Below are 15,949 nucleotides of genomic sequence, written 5' to 3'. Positions count from 1 at the left end.
CCGAACTTTCTCATTTCAGCCAACTGAGGCAAAAGCAAAGCATTTGCAGGACTCTAGTTTCATTAGGGGACAGGAAAACAAACAGTTTAATGTTACAGCTTTCAGAAATCGCTCTGGATTATAACTTTTTTTGCACATTACTAAATATAGACCATTGATGCAAAATATTGACCTAGTGGAACTGGGGTGTAAAGGAGCGCGAGAGCCAGCGCGCGGTCTGTATCATCGGGGGTGTCCGGCTGCCTCCGCGGCGCCCGGTTCAGGGCCGAGCCGTGCCGTGCCGTGCCAGCTCGCCGAAGTCCACCCGTGCCACTGCTGGGCGAGTGACAGCGTGGAGTGATGCAACCTTCCAGCTCAGTCAGAGATTAAATTTGGGGCAACCTTCAGCCCTGACCTCCTAATTCTGCATCCTGTCTTCCTTTGCACCTCATTAGTCACCGGGCTGTCGAGGCCGGACTCCAGCCGGCTAGATTAAGAACGGCAAGTTTATTTAAAAGGAAACAAAATGAAAACACACCAGTTTTCCTCATTACTGGCCGCCTTTTCCAGGACCACACAAGGAGCAGCGACGGCGGCGCGCCGGGAGCTCGCGGGGCGGCCGCGCAGCCTTTCCAGGCGCTAGCACGGAGCCGGGCTCGTCCCTCGGCGCGGGCTTGCGGGGTGTCGCCGCTGCGGACCCCGAGGAGCCACCGGGCCCCGGCGGGTGCCTGCGGGGACGCGGCGCGAGGAACCGGCCAGCTTTGCTGTCCCGGGGGGTCTCGCTGCTTCACAGCGCGCTTGGTGGGGTGGCGCTGACGGCCATCTGGAAAGCCTGGGGAAGGCGGGTTTTACTTTCTGCTCTGTCTGAGGACCGAAAGTGTCTCTTTGGGCTGTCAGGCTGCATTTCATGTCCTTATTTCCAGACTTGAGTTTATGGGTGTTGTCCACAAGAAGAGTATTTTCCTTCTGGTCAAAACCGGCAATTCCCGTGTCGGTTTGTCGCATACTGGTCCTGGTCTCCAGTGTGCCCCTTGCTAGAACATCTCCTCTATGAGGGCTCGACTGTGACCCATAAAGGCCCTCATATTGCTGACGCTTTCTCAGGTACGCAAGTTACTTGGTTTAACTGCAAAAAAGTAATGGAAATTGTTTGTTTTATGAACTCACTAAACGTGTTTAAGCCTACGAAGGTGCCGCGAACAATTACGATCATCTTTTGAATTTGAATGAATGAAAAATGGCATCTTTAGACAGACGCATTTCAACTCGCACCCCAAATCCTTGCAGCCTCAGCGCATGCAGCAAACGCAGCGGCGGGATTGTACGGAAGATGATTAGTGGGACCGTGGGCACGAAATCATAAGCGTGGACCGTTGCAGGTTTCGTTTAGAAATCCTGCACGTAGCGATCGTTGGATCTGCCCGACCTCGCGAAGCGTCGCCGGCTCCGGGACGGTGCCGTCCCGCGGACAGGGGGCTAGAAAAGCAGCTCGGGGTTGCTGACGATGGCCGTCAGGTATCTCTTGCCGTCCCAGCGATCACGGTCGCAGGTGCCCACGGCCCGCGGGAAGGGTGGTCTGCCGCGTCTGCGCGGAGAGCGGCGCAGCACCGGCCCGCGGGCGCAGCGAGCGGGCTGCTTACGTGCTTGCAGCTCGACGTTGTTTAGGCCTCGGAACAAGCTGCCACAGTCTCTGACCGGGGTTTGCAATGTCGGATGACTGACGAGACTAAAATGCTCGTTGCTTAACTATGTTTAACTTGAAGTGTGGTAATTTGTAGCAACTGATCAAGAGCGGGTACCAGCGCAGAGCGCAGGTTCGCGTCCGCGCTCGCGGATACCAGCGCCCAGGCGTACGGGCGCGCGGGCTGGACCCACCGCTAGGCGCCAGATCTCGACGCCTGCTTCGGACTGACGCTGAGCACAAACCGTGGTCCCGGCCGCAGGCACGACGCGGGGCGTGCCTCTGCTCTGGGGAAGCGCCGTCGCGCCGCCCCGGGGCAGCTCCCGAGCCGCCGCGCCGCCGCTGCCGCCGCCGCTCAGGCCTCACGGCGCCTTCAGGCTTTCGGGCCAAGAGCACTTGCTGCGCCAGAAGGTTTTGGCGACGGTTGTAACGTGAATGAATACTTCCACCGGGGAAAGCGCCGGTGATAACCGTGACGGGAAGGCACGCGGGGCGCACGGCGCGGCTTGCTGAAGGCGTTCGGCCGTTCGGGTACGTAAGGCCGGGGCCTGGGTGCCGTCGGCGAGGAAGCCGCCGTGTAAATGAAATAATGCCGTGTTCGCAGGGAAGCAAATGTGCTAAACAGAGTTTAACCCCTGAGCTACCCGCTGTGAATAAAACGTTTCCAGAAGCCTTAACAGACTTGGCTTGAGCTAGGTGTTCACTCAGCTAATGAAAACATTATACCCCTCTGTCTATCCAACCTGATGTATTCACTAAGCATCATAGCGAAAGGAGACGTGTTTTGGCCGCTCTCGTTGCCAAGTTGCCTAATACTAATGTGGACATTATAAACTCGAGCAGTATTTTAAGTTGCTGTGATCTTAAATTTTATTTTCTTATACAGCTGCCCAAGCCAGCTTACATGCTGATCGGTATCTGATGCAGCCTGGGAATAATCTGGCACCAGCTTCTTGGGCAGGCAAGTAAATCCTTCCTGACATCAATGAACTGAAAAATTCTGAGGTCTGGCAGTGACAAAGGGAACAGTGAATGAGAGCAGTATTTCTTTATATTGATCTACCTTTCCTGCTCATCTGCCAATAACATTGGCTGTTTACCCTCTGTAATAAGCTGGGGTAGGGGCTTACCCTGGTACTAGCTTTCCAGTTTTCCCAGTATGTGCCAGTGCCACAAACCAAGAAGCCCCCCAAATGAAGGAGCTGGCGAAAACTACGTGAAATTAAGCGTACTGATGTTTTTAGAGCCTGTAATTCAATCTCTTGTCTGACAGATTTAGATCTTAGCTTAATGCCTAAGAATTTCCCCATCCAATATTTAAAGCACCCTCAGTGCAGGCTACCAAACACAGAGGAACACGCTCCCTGCAACCAAACGGGAGCAAACCTGCGGCTCTGCCATGGCTTTATGCAGATACCTGGGGAATCCAGAACAACTTTGTGTCAGCCCCAAATCCCTAACCTTGTGAAGCGGATTCAGATCAGTTCTGCTCTTCATATTTCCACTTTTAGTGCCATTTCCCTAGCTTGTATTCTGCATCATTAAAGGCAGCATGTAGCCATTTTATCCCGAAAGGAAATACTGTTTATCAATTCACCATTTTTGATTCGGCACATTTTACAGCGATGGGACAGCTTCTGAGGAACATTTAAGTAGACAAGGATCCTACTTGTCTGAAGAAACTGCAGTGGATGAAAGTTGGGTACAGCACGGGTTTATAAAAACAACGTCAGCAAAAATGCGTTCTGGAACAAGAATTCTTTTTTTTTCACAATACAAGAACTGGAGGGGCATCAAGTAAAACTGTTAGTGCCAAGATCAAAAAACACCCAGTGAAACCGGAACTCTGTGCCCCACGTTGTTGTGAACACCGAAAGTTTACACAGCCTTAAAAAGCGAGTATACAAAGTAATGGATGAAGAACATCTATCAACAGCTATAAAAACACAAGGAAAGACAACCACTTCTGGCTCAGCTAGTCCGAGTTGCTGCATGGAGAAAGACAGGATGCTGAACTATGGAAGCAGCACTATACGTGCCCATTTCTCATATCGTTCCTAAGTGTTTCCTACTACTGGAGACAAACAAGAGCTTAGCGAGACAGGACCTTTGATTTACTCCTAGTGCATCCGTTCCGACATACATTGTAGGCTCCAATACAGATAAAAAAAGCAATGAGAAAAATAAGCACCATTGATAATACACTCTTGTTAACAAATTCTGCGTCCACTCTACTGGGGAAAAATGTATATTTGTCTGGGATAGCAGTTGGTGTTAAGCATAACTTGGAAATAAATTAACTGTATTATTGCTACTAAGCAAGAGCTGTTTCCACAAGGAACTTTAAAGTTCTTAATGAGCCCGTAGGTCTTTATTCCAGCAGGAGCCAAGAGACTGTGCCACATATCTGCCCTCATCCCATCTCGCCGCAGGGAGGAGGCTGAGGCCAGCGCCCAAGGCAGAGCAGCTGGGGCCGCCCAACCTTTCCCTGTGAAAGGGTTTCTCTTTCCCCACAAACCTCTTAAGCAGCATCAGAGAAGCCCTGTGTGATGAAATCCCCACAGCTGGTTAATTACGAGCATTTTGGTAGGGCCCCGGCGAGGGCCCGCTTCTGCAAAGCCCTGCACAAAGGCACAGGCGGGTCAGTTCTGGGCCGGATACGAATCGGCGCTGCGTTAAGGAAAACTCTCCCACCCCACAGCAGTCACGGGAGTTGGCAGAGGGGAGTGGAGGACGTTTTAAACACCCTCGGGAGGAATAAACAGAGCCTGCTTCTCAGACCCCGCTGATGCTTGGTGAGTGCATTCATTTAAATGAAACATTTAAATTTTGCTGATTTTTTAAGAGTTTTCATGTGCTGTAACTATCAAATTTAAGTAAATTGGTCTAACTTACATTACATTACATAATACATACAAATCCTTTAAACACAACAGAGGTGAAACAAAGACGCAAACTAGCCGAGAGGAGCGGTAACGCTACGTGCCCCTCCTGCAGGTGTAATTTGAGGTACCTGTGAGGTTTTTGCTTCCTCCCTTTTCATATACAGGATAAATTTGTGGCCCAAGAAGTGTTAATAGGAAAAATTTAGCATTTCACCTGGAGTACTTTCTCATGGTGATGAGGGCTGGGTTTGAGTTAGGCAAGGACAGGCAGGCTAAAGAGAGATTAAAACCTGAGGCAGAAAGGGAGCTTGCAGAGAGCATAGGTATATGTCAGGAACAGAGCTAGCAAAGACGGACTAAATCAGATGGATCCGAGATAATTTGCAAGGGTAGTAAAATCAAGTAAAACATACACATTAGTGAAAGCTAAGATAAAGGTGAATCTGAAGACACAGGCTTAAATATATCACAGTTGCCTTTCCAGTAATTCTTTTTTTTTCCCCACAATAATTTCTCATGTTTATTTTGGCATTTGTGGGGAAAATGTCAATGAGACAGCTGCTTTTAGTGTGCCCCGCTGGATGACGTTGAGCTATTCCAGTATCACGGCAGCTATTTTCCAGCAGATTAGTATTCAGATACTGGGAGAGTTCATCCAGTTCACAAAAATCTGCATAGAATTTTTATTAACTTATAACTTTTTTTATTTGCTGGGCCACCTATAAAATGAAAACAGATTGCTTACATTCTTTTAAGATAGAAGAAACATTTTTTTTTTTTTTTGTAAAGTGTATAAATATATGCCTTGCTGAAAAGATGAAAGTGCTAGCCTTTTGCACAGTGGCATTGAGCTCCCAGCCCTTCTAAATGAAAAGAAGAAACAACTTAATTGCCTCCTTACTGGATTCTTTTTTCCTTCTTGTTTGCACTGAAGAGAAACATGCCATCAAAAAAAATGGATGCGAGCAAAATTAAGGCACTGGGTTGGCACTCGGGAGATCTGGTTTCAGTTCCTGGCTCTGTCAAACACTTCCTATGTGACCTTGTAAATGTCACTTTTGAGCATGTAAAACCATCTGGCCTGATCTAGTGAAACATGCATTTAATTTTAAGATGCAAGTAGCTCCACTTCCATCTCACACTCTTAAATTTAAGACACGTTTACATGCCTTGCTGGCCGGGAGCCGCGCTGCTCCGCACCCTCGCAGAGCGCCGCTTCTTGCCCCCGCAGGCTCCAGGATCCCTTTGGAAAGGGAAGATGAATCGTATCGTGTCTGGTCCTGACCGTACGTGGAGCGGAGCAGAGCGGAGCAGAGGCGGTCACGCGACTCGCACGTGCAGCGCCCAGCACGGTGGCCTCTTGCGTCTGAGTGCAATGGGGATGCAAATAATTTGTGTTGATAAAAGCTGCAAACCCAGATGCCTCCGCTGTAAATACAAACCTGTATTTAGGCACCTAAATACTGGCCTGATTTTCGGAGTTGCTGAGCAACCAACATCCTCATCAAGTCAAGAACCCATGAACGCTTTGTACTTCAGAAAATTAGGTCACTTATTTGGAGGCTAAAAATAGACTTTGAACCCCAATTTTAGGGCTTGAAAATATGCCTTTATGCCTTTAAATATACTCTGATAATATATTCTGCCCCTAGCCATTATAACTAGCCATATAGTAGAAATGCAACATAAAATTCATGTTTAGACGTAAAAATATCATCATTTAACCATTTCACTATTTCCTAAATGTAATTTAAAAAGTAGAATTCCACTGAGACATTTAAAATATATGTATATAATATACATATGCACATACACACATGTTTTTAATGTACATAGGATACACAATGTTATTTTATGGCATAGCAGATGTTTCTTAATTCTCTGACACCACACACTGAAGTCAGATTATGCCAGCCTATTTTATTATGAATAATGTGCTTGCTCCATCATTAAGTGGGTTATTAAAGACATAAACAAACTTTTATGCCCTGCTTTTCAACAGCTGTTGGTGGTCTACAAAGTGATAATCCTGCTTTCAGCAAATAGTCTTAGACTTAAGAACAAAATAAATACATTTCATAGTCAACTGGGTTGACTCATGAACGGGAAGATCACAACTCTGTGACATCTCCAGCACCGCAGTCACAGAAATGGCATTACTTCTAAGAAAAACCCACAGCTCGCAGGCTGGAAATGAGATGGCTGCTCCGCTCCATACATCATTTCTTCCTATAACCACACAGTAACTTCTGTACTAAGCCAACATGCCTGCCTGGCGTTTATTTCAGCAGCAAGAGCGGGAGAGAAAAAATTAGAAAGCAAATATAGATTGTACATAAACAAACATAATGCAAAAATATATATTGAACGTGATAATAGCTGGGCTTTTTCCTTCCTAATTAATTATGCGTCGAAGGCACAGTTGCAAATCCTTTAACATTAGCTTTGAAGAAAATCAGCCGAGTAGCTTTTGTACTTCAAACAAAAGGGTAGGAGAGGACAATAAAGATTACGTGGCCACGTCCCGGCACCGCCACAATAGCTATTAACCGAAGCGGATGTGACCCCACCACGACAACCTTCCAGAGGTGGACAGGGAAGAGGTTTTATTCTTATAAATAGGACCGATGCCAGGTCAACCAGGCCCCCTCACTTTGGACTTCCTAAAGAAAACAGCGTCAGACAGCTGAGCAGGAGAGTTACGAGGAGTGCTGAGATAGGAAATATCGAAGGTTCCTGATATATTATGATTGGCCCGGGGAACAAGGAAGCTGCGAGCCAAACGTAGCCCTAAAGGGTGCTAAACTTTACAGCGCTAACGTACACAACAACATCCTCATACAAGCAGATGTTTCAAAAAAAAAAAAAAAAGAGAGAGAGAGAGAGAGAGAGAGATGGAAATTGTATTTAGACCACGTTGCACTCACCCTAGGGAGGAAAGTTAGAAAGAAAAGGGGAGAATGTGGAACCAATTTTCAAGCTTGAGCAACTGAAAGTCTATTAAATGATTCTGTCATCAACGTGAGACGAGAAAAAAAAGTAATAATTTATACAACAAATTGGGTAATTGTAGCTGCATGGACAAATGGTATTTCTTCCCTGATAACTGAATAAACATTGTTACAATAGGAAGGTTATAAGGAAATAGCCACTTTAGTGAACTACACGCACCAGGTCTCCTGCTTCTGTTTGCATCAAAAGAAAGGTATTAAAGAATGAATGGCGTAGATGCTCCCGGTCACAAACAAACATTTTGAGCTACTTTATTATTTTGTCAGTAGCTGTATTTGAGCTGCTAAAGATGGGTTCAAGTTCATGCAACTAGAAGCAGTCTCAGCCTGATTACTGCATTGTAACAAATTTAAATCCGTTTAACACTCTTGAATGTATAGCAGTGTAAAGTGGAAATTACAGTAGTAACACGGTAAATGTATAATTTATTTATTTTATCTATGGCTTCCTGAAATAAACATAAAAAGCAACAAAACTGAATAAACAGTAGTAAGCGCACCCAGAAAATAAGTACTAGATGCGTCGTGGAAGTAGCAGCAACTTAGGGGAACACTGGGATGTAACGGAGGGTCCTCTGTGCGACTACGCTGATTTAACACCAGAATAACGTGGTGGTCAGTCAGGTCCAGCAGAAGTACCAGCAGAGCAAACTTGAAAGACAGTGAAAATACAGTGGGCAGAGCACACGTGGGAAATACAAACCTAATGGTTAAATTCCTAAGTTTCAGGACCTTCAAGTTTTTATTTTCTTTTCTGCCACAGACTTCCTGTGGGATGCTGGGCAAGTCACTTAATAGCTTTTTTTTGCCTTTGTATTGTTCTGTGCAAGATTATACTGGATTTTGCTTGTGGAAATCAGGCCCTCAGTGCCAGAAAATCTTCTGGAAGGGACACTGTTGAAGTATAAATTCTTAAAAAGAAAAAAAAAATCTTACCCAATGTAGGCGTTTGCAACATGCAATCCTGAACCAAACTCAAAATTTGTTACCTCTTCAAATTAGGTGGAAATTGCAGCACAGACTGCCTCGGCAGGGCTCTTCTAGAGTGCAAGCGCTCTTCCTTGGGAAAAGGCTGATCCTTCGGATTTCCCTTACCGGGGGGTGACGCTCAGGTGCGCGCAGCAGCCCGGGTGCCAAGGAGGAGGGTGTAAATGCAGCCTGAGCAGAACCCGGCTTACAAGCCGGGGGCGATCCGAGGCCTGGGCTCTGCGAGGCGTCACCTCACGCGGCGTCAGCGGGGCCCGTCCGGGCTGGCCTTTGATAGCCCGCAACCAAAGCGGTACGAAGCCAAAAGGCTTTTCCCAAGGATAAATTTTATGTTGATTGCATCCATCTTTTTATGTATCCCTCCATCCGCCTGAACACGGCACGCGTATAAACAGAGGCAGCCCCCGTTCCCCCTCGCTCGTGTCTGAAATGAAAAATAATAAAAAAATACTTACATGGTTTTCACATTACGCTATTAGAAAGCTATAGTCAGTATAACAGAGAAAAAAAATCACAAAGAACGATTTGCATAGCAAACACATTTCACAGTAGTTTTGGACAAATGCCCTCGGTAAATATGTTTAAAGTCATGTACAACAAGAATATTTTATCACAAGTAACCATGTTTTAATAAACACTTCATCTTTTTGTATTTCATTCTTTCTCATCATAATAATAGAAATATAACACCATATATCACTGTAAAACACATTTCCACATAAATGCTGATAAGCACAAAATATTTTTCATCATTTACATTTTAACTGTAATAATATATGGCAGGATTAAAGCTGCATCCATCATGTGTCTAACTAACCTTGCTGTAATGAATTTTTAAATGTAATGGTTTCTGTCACAAAGTAAAATCATACATAATATCTTTTGACACAGTATGCCTGGTATACGCAAGGTTTTAAAATGTAAATGCAACTTCATTTTTAATTAGATTTATAAACTCCGACCACTGTTTGCTCTCCTCCAAACCAAGGGCGAAGGGGAAAGCGCGTGCCGGTGCCAGGACCGCACGTTTCTCGGGGCGGCGCGGGCGAGGAGCGGGGCGCGGGGAGCCGGCGCCGCGTCGCTGCCCGCCGCCGTCCCGCGCCCGGGCACCCGCGAGGACGCGGCCGCCTCGGGCCCCCTTCGCCACCGGGCTTCAAATCGCAAATAATCCCGCTCACCAGAGGGGAATCATTAAAAATAATGTGCGGGCGCTTTCTGCTCCGCGAGCCCTTTTTCTTGATACGCGATTTCCTTCAGTGATTACCGCCGCGGACGTGTTCCTGCCATATGGATGGGAGCCGGGCGAGGAGGCGGCTCAATACCTGAGTGGTTAATTAAGAGCTGTTGCTGGGCCACGAGAAGCAGGTTTGAAATCCCTCTTCACTCACCGACAATGAGTAGCTTTTTTAGCAGCAGCAGTCACTGGGGACAGCCAGAAGCGCAGGGTAATTATTTGAGATAACATACAGCTGAAGAGCGTGCGTGCGTGCGTGCGTGTGCACGCGTGTGCGCGCCGGCGTGCGAGGCTGCGGCGGGGGGGCCTTTGAAAGCAGGGCGACAGGACAGAACAGCCTCTAATAAAAAGGTCAACACTCCTCTTCTTCTGTACAGTGTCGGCGGTCCCTAACACCTTTTTAGAATGAATGACAACGGAGTTCTATCTTTTTTTCCCTTTTTTCTTAAATGAATATCTTATTTTGTATTCAAACTTTGCAACTGTGAGCATGGCTCTGCCAGCCCCATCTGAGCGAGCTCCTCTTACTCCATCAGTGGGGATGCCGGCGTGACTTTGATTGCATTGATGCAAAATAGCAGTAATTTCGGCATTAACTCGTGGAAACCTTGGGCTCTCCCAAGAGCAAAGAAAAAATGCAGCAAAACGAGATCCACGAACGCAATAAGGAAGGTCCTTAACTTTTTAGAAATTTAGAGCTAAATTCTCAGCAGGATAAATCTGCATATGGCCACAGAAACGGGAAACAGCGTGTTGGCTATAAATGAGTGACCCGCTTAAACCCGCCGAGGATCTGGCCTTTGGACTAGAGCTTAGCTCATAGGCAGGGGAGTCAAGGTTGTCGTGCCATCGAAAACCCAAACACGGGCTCAAACGCACGCCCTTTCCAGGGGTGCTCCTGCTGCAGCGTATCACATTAACTGTTTTTTGGACACGATGTTAAAAAAAAAAAAAAAAAAAGAAAAGGCAAGGTAACTTTTAAGGGCTGTATTTCCCGAAGTAAGCCGCACCTGAAACGCTTATGAATCGCTGGAGCGGGTCGCCATGCAAGTCCGCCACTGCAGAGCAAACAGACCGTCGCAGCCGCTGCAGACTGAAGGTAAAGCAGGTAGTAACAGGCTGTAGTACTATATTTCTTTTCTCCGCTGCAGCGGAGAATATGAACATCACCTTCTTCAGTCATCAAAGCTCAGTCCCATCTACACCGCGGGCTCAAAATGCTATTTCCCTGACTTTGTTTTTTTTTTTTTTTCTTTTTTAATGAAAGCCTTTCTAGTTTCTTACTGAGCAGACAAATGATGAAACCTTTCTCATATGTTTTTTTGGCATTTCCAGAAAATCCCATATGTGATCTCCAACTTAGACGACTTAAATCTCCATCCAAATATGAGCTCTCTGACGCTCGCACAAGCACTTAGCTTTGTGCTGTGGGGTAAAAATAAATCCAAGAAAGAAAGAAAAATGCAACCTCCCCCTCACCCCCCCTCCCCACTTCACATCTCCTCAAACGCTGGAAGATATTTGCACCGAGCAAGCCCAGCTTTCCAACAAATGTGACGGCTCTTCAAGCCCACCAGCTTTGGCTGCTCTTGGGGGTGGGCAGCACCCCCCAAACCTGCCGTGGGGGACCACGGTGTACCTGCTCGCTTTCTGTATTTTAAAGGGAGGTCTTGCGAGCCTTTGATGTTTCGAGAGCGCAAACAGTGCTGCTCTCGTAGTGGCACTTTTGCCGCTATAACTGTCTCAGCTTTGTTTAGAAACTGCCCAATATGTTAATTATCTCCTTTACCTCTGTGGCATTATACTGTCAAGCTGTACAACAGTCTTTAGAAAATAAAAGCTAACACCCTAAGCTGCTGTACCCGGCTCCCATAGTATCTCTTCCCTGACAATGCCTGAGCTGTCAGATCAGAAGAGGCGTCACTCGAATAAAGGTGGGCAGATGTGTGATAATGAGACAGAAGCATACAGATGCTAATATCGCTGTTCAGCAGAGCAGGCTCGTCTTCGTTAGGCAGACCCAGGTAGCAGCTGCAGACTGTCAGGCGCGGGAATGCTGCTTGCTCTTGATTCTCATTTAAGATCAGCTTCGTTCGCTGTCTGTCAGTGAACTTTTCCCTCACAGGAGCCTGGACCCCTAGGTGATCAGTCACATTTCGACATAACTAGATGTCAAAAGAAGTTTAAGTTGTATGACGAACTGTGATGCATTCCCCATGCTGGCTGCAGTCTCAGCCCTCCAAGGCGTCTTGTTAATGATGCACCTGGAAACTCTAGAGTATTTCCCGTATTTTGTTTTCTTATTAAAATACTGGCTAAGCCTTTGTCAATATCCATGTCAGCAACTGCAAGCTCAAGACAATATTATCACAAGCATAATTTGATTTAAAAATGGAATCACAGACCTATGCTGACCCGGCAGCAGGAGACTTGTACGGAGCGAGCGGGATGCTAGGTTTTTGGTACCGTGATTTAGCGTCATCAATTAAAACAAAATATTTCTGATCTTCTCTTGGGTAAGGAGAGGGCATTGCGAGGCAGGGGAAATGCATTTTACCAGAACTGCCCTCCGAAACGGGACTGCAGCCAGCAGAGCGGCTGAACCCCACCAGGAATGAGATAACGGGGTGCCTGCACAGGGGAGCAAGCCGTTCAGAGACGCCGCAACACAAGTAACCTGCGACTGTCACTTTGCGCGCCGCAGAAACCTTTGAACTGGGAGCGCGGACTTTGCCAGCCTTTCCTGTGCTGCTGCGAGCTGTTTACTCGCCCCGCGCTTTCCAAGGGCAGACAGACTGTGGCTATTTTACATAAAATACATGTGTGTGCACACACAATGCAGCAAACATTCGCCTGCAGTATTTGTGTGACAAGACCCAATATTACTTGGCCCTAAATCATATCACGCCCGTTTTTACTGTCAATCGCAACAGCTTTTTTCACCCCTTCTCATTTACGTTTCACTGTTCCAGGTCTCGCTAAGACAAGTCCAGGTGCAATTAACGGGTTTTCTTATATTCTAAAATTTCTGAATTAAAAGATTACAGGGGAAGAGACCTAATGATTTATGAAGTTCTTCCTTTCCTTGTTTGGGGTGCGAGAACCACGTGGCACACACGAGCCTGATGTTTGCGACACGGATGTTTTCATCCGAGAACAACTGTCACTACGCTAGCAGAATTGCTGAAAGCACCAAATTGGAAACGCTCGTGCCCCTCACAACCAAAAGTCGAAGGCAACTCTCGGCCTGACGCAGATTAAAGAGAACATCGTCGATAAGTCGGACGCGCCGTGCACGCGAGGTTTCTGGCCTCTCCCGCTGAGGCTGCGGAGCTGGCGGCGTTGCGAGACGGGATACCGAGCCCGACGCGCACCGGTTCGATCCACGCAGCCTTCCTTTGCTCCCCTTCCTCCAGCAACAAATTCAGCCTTTTGCAGCAGCGAACAGGAGGCTTGGCAATCTGTTTCTTTGTCTGCTTTCCCCCTATCGATGTAATTCTTAATTAAACACTTCTTATGGCCAGTTTATATTCACTAATACTTTCTAATATAAAACAAGATGTCTCCCCCTAGATTCTGGTATTTAGTAGCCTGAAGCTCATTAGTGCATGTGTTCTCACCCAGGAGTTTTAAATATTTAACTAGCTAGGATTCTTTCAAGAGGTCTTAACCTTATAATTTGTAATAACTTGGGGATCTCATATCTAAAGCGTTAGTTATTAAAAATGTTTCTTCCCTTCACCCTGCATTGATTTCCTACTTCTAGCAATCAAACTAAGAGCTATTAGGCCAAACAACTGCAGCTGCCTATTTATTTCATTGTAGTAAAACATAAGTGATGATAATAGATTTCCTAATAGAGATTGATCTTCCACAAAAGCCAAAAACAAAGCAGGCACTGCCTGGCTGTACCGTGTAAATATTACGTGTTATGCACTGCACGGGTAAAATCACTCAGCTATAGAATAATATAGGAAGGTCCACAAAAATGAGTGTACTGACTGATATACCCCTGCACGGAAAGATATTACTTCTGTTGCTTGTAATGGCCTGAGCATGCAATACAATTAAATTTTGTCTAAAAATTATCTAAGGACCACCTAATGTGCTCTGATGCTACTGAATGTCAAAAATGTCAGCAGCTTCCAGTAATGACTTTCTGACATAAACAGTAAGGGAGAGATATTACAGTTACTGAAGGAGTTGCGAGGACAAGCATGCATTTTCATGAGAGGTCTCTTTGAATGGCAGCAAGTACTCAAGCAGGCAGCTTTCCCTGCCAGTTAAGCTGGCCAAAGAAAGCGCTCTTCCCCTGAAAGACAATTAAAATGAGTTAAATGAATTAAAAAGGCCCTGCACAGTTAAAACACGGTCAGAGGTTAGAACCGGTAGTATCTGAATTTATGAAAATCATGCGGCTGCCAAGCCTCAGAAATTGTGTGTAACAAGGGAGCCATTCAAGTTGTAACATAAACAGCTTTGTAAAATTGAAGGCAATATACGTAATTTTTAATTTCTACGAGGTGATTTTGTCAGCAGTTTTGCCATCTTAGGTCTCGGAAAAAAATACAGATTTTTAAAATTTGATTTTTATCAGATGGCTTTCCTAGACAGTGAGATATTAACAATGTGTTTGTAAGCTAGGAGCGGCAGATAAATGAGCGGCCTTTCAGTTTGTTATATTTTTATGATAGGGGAGATGACATTAGCTGGTTATGTGTGCCTGTCATTCACATTTGTCTGCAGAATGAAATTATAACAAAGAGAGGGATAAACATATGTTGTACCCAAAACAGGAAAATGCAAAAGCATTCCCTACAGCTCCTTTGTGTAACCTAGATATTCACCTGCAATCAGTTATTTAGCTTAGCTGTTTTCACAGGAGTAAAATGTCTGCAATAATTACTCTCAGATATTTAAATATTAATCTTGCACCAGAAATCTTGGGATGCTGGAGAATACTTTTTTGCCCATTACATACACAAAGTCCATCAGAAAGCATTTGTCTCCGCACTCTTTATTCACTTTCAAAGGGTTAAACAGCCTATTTACTGGGCTGTCACAATCTGTATCCCAAATCATGAAAAAGTCTGGCCTAGTTTTGTTCAGCATCGAGACTTGTCTTCTTGGCCTGTTGTTGTTACCATCATGTAATATCCATGACAATCGTGTTGTGCTTTTTAGGGGCTCTGTAGTGCTAAATCTGAGGGGCCATTTTAAGCCAGTAAAGGGCTTTATTTATGTGGATTTGAAAGAGTCTTGTGAAGGGCCTTCCACTCAAAATCCTCTTCAGCAGGTCATCCTGGTTTCAAAAGGATTTAGATGCAGAGGCAGTGATCAGTACTTCTATCACGTTCTAATAGACTGACATGAGCATTTGTGCCTGAAAGACAGGGGGAAAAAAGTGATGCAGATTTGCCCTAAATTGGACCGACGCACAAAGCAGGGAGCGCCGTTGACGGACGAGGTAACCCCTCACACCCTTCTTTTACACTTCTAACCGGTGCCGCACAAAGGGAGAGCCGTGGGAAGCTGCATGGGAGCAAAGCATATCCATTTTCATGGACCATATGGAAATTTTGTTTTGTGTACAGAGAAAGTGTCTGATAACAGTGACCTTAACTGCCATATGTGTATGGTGAATAGTAAACAGAGCAAACCACTCAGCTCTCTGACCCTTAGCATATGGACATCTCTACCAAAGGAGAGTTTTCACAGCACATCCACTTTCACTGTCATCTCACTGGTAACCCAGGGGATTTCACTAGATTTGTTAATGAATTGCTCTATTGACTTATATCTGAGCTTGCCTCATTAGAGTAGAAGAACAAAATTTTTATCTATGTTTTCGTGAAGGGGACCAGAATGCCCCTCCTTTGTTAAGAGCTGGGTAATCTGTAGGGCTGTCATCTGTTTTGAACTAATTTATTGTGTCAGTTTAAGAAGGCTCTTCAGTGTTCATTGATGCTCAAGCTCCACTCCAAGCCTCTTTAAATCAATTTTTTCCTTGTGAGTGGAATGTTTTTTAGGCCCCTGCTTGGTTTACAAATAGCTGAACATGTTGTTACCCTGGTGCTGGCTAGCTTTAGAGTGCCAAATACAAGCAAACTCAGTGAGCCTCCATAGCACCACCTGTCATGAAATGGCTTTCAAAGAGGCTACAAGCCTTGTA

Source organism: Rhea pennata, chromosome 13 (assembly GCF_028389875.1).
Source record: "Rhea pennata isolate bPtePen1 chromosome 13, bPtePen1.pri, whole genome shotgun sequence".
Classification (NCBI taxonomy): Eukaryota; Metazoa; Chordata; class Aves; order Rheiformes; family Rheidae; genus Rhea; species Rhea pennata.
The sequence above is the reverse complement of the archived record's forward strand: the minus strand, read 5'-3'. Positions refer to the sequence as shown.